Source organism: Montipora capricornis, unplaced genomic scaffold (genome assembly GCF_036669925.1).
Source record: "Montipora capricornis isolate CH-2021 unplaced genomic scaffold, ASM3666992v2 scaffold_122, whole genome shotgun sequence".
NCBI classification, from domain to species: Eukaryota; Metazoa; Cnidaria; class Anthozoa; order Scleractinia; family Acroporidae; genus Montipora; species Montipora capricornis.
Window position 1 is genome coordinate 37,501 of NW_027179887.1, and position 1,064 is coordinate 38,564.

Genomic DNA, 1,064 nt, shown 5'->3' on the forward strand with positions numbered 1-1,064 from the left:
GGCAGGCGGTTTCTCACTCCTTCTTGAGCCACGGACGGAAACCGGAAATAAACATAGGCCAGGACAGTACTGCCTCCTAGATTTTTAAACTAATTTTCTCTAATGTACAAAAGATACTTAGCAATATAAATGTGGTTGTGTGGAGACAAATTAAAAGGAAAAACAGCTCACTTCCGGTTGCCGTCTGCGTCTCAAAAATGTCGCGTGCTGAATTAAGCTCCCTAATATCCCTGAAAAGCCCCGATGGGGTGTCCAATGTGAGCTGTAGTCCTTTTTAACTTGTCTTGATAATACCGAATTTGCTCGGCCGAGTGTTTCCAGTATTACAGACACGATGGCCGAGGCTACTATCATGGCATGCGAAACGTTCACTTCCGGTTTCCGTCGGTGGCTCCAAACAATCGCATGCTTCACCTCCCTAAGGGGTGTATTTTCACCCTTGGACGACAATTCAACACCTGTTACTTCTGTGGGCCGTTAAAGGTGTCACTCAATCGCAAAGAGAAGGGGGCATCATCCCAGAGTAATGGTGCGTCTCTAATGTGGGGTAGGGGTGGCTTTCGTTGGAGCTAAGGCCGTGGGAGTGTCTCCTCCCTTTAGGGAAAAACCCTCAACAACAACTATTGCTCACCGGGCTGAAAGTTGTCAATGAGTTCATCATCACTGTCTGGATCTGGCTCTGAGCTGGTGTGAATCGGAATGTATCGCAGCGTCCCTCCTGGTTGAGGATGCAGAGCCTGTTCATCTTCAGTCTCTGTTTCATCTCCAACCAAAGGGTCCCGGTCTCTCAACTGTGCACCGTCGCTATACAAACGCAAATGAGTGTATCGAGACTGTAATCTCTTGTAACGCCTGCAACAACACAACGAAAACAATTATTTTCGGCAAGAGCAGATACGCGCCCGACCAGCCATGACAGGAACTTTCATCGCGGGATAAACTGCAGGAACGCTTGAGTCAGGCTGCAAAAAAAATAACTTTGGCTGTGCTAAGTAAAAAATAATTCCGTATACATGAAAAAAATTGTTCTGATTGGCTAAAAAAGAGAGCAGTTCTCACGTAAC

General features: G+C 46.6%; 1 long non-coding RNA gene across 1 annotated transcript in view; it reads right to left on the reverse strand.

Moving 5' to 3' along the window:
* The window catches only part of LOC138034545 (uncharacterized), a 4,725-nt gene extending 3,873 nt beyond the window's left edge, over window positions 1-852 (reverse strand). Inside the window, exon 1 of the long non-coding RNA XR_011129060.1 lies at window positions 632-852. This is a non-coding gene — a long non-coding RNA (uncharacterized lncRNA). The remainder of the gene's footprint in view (window positions 1-631) is intronic.
* Window positions 853-1,064: the final 212 nt, after the last annotated feature.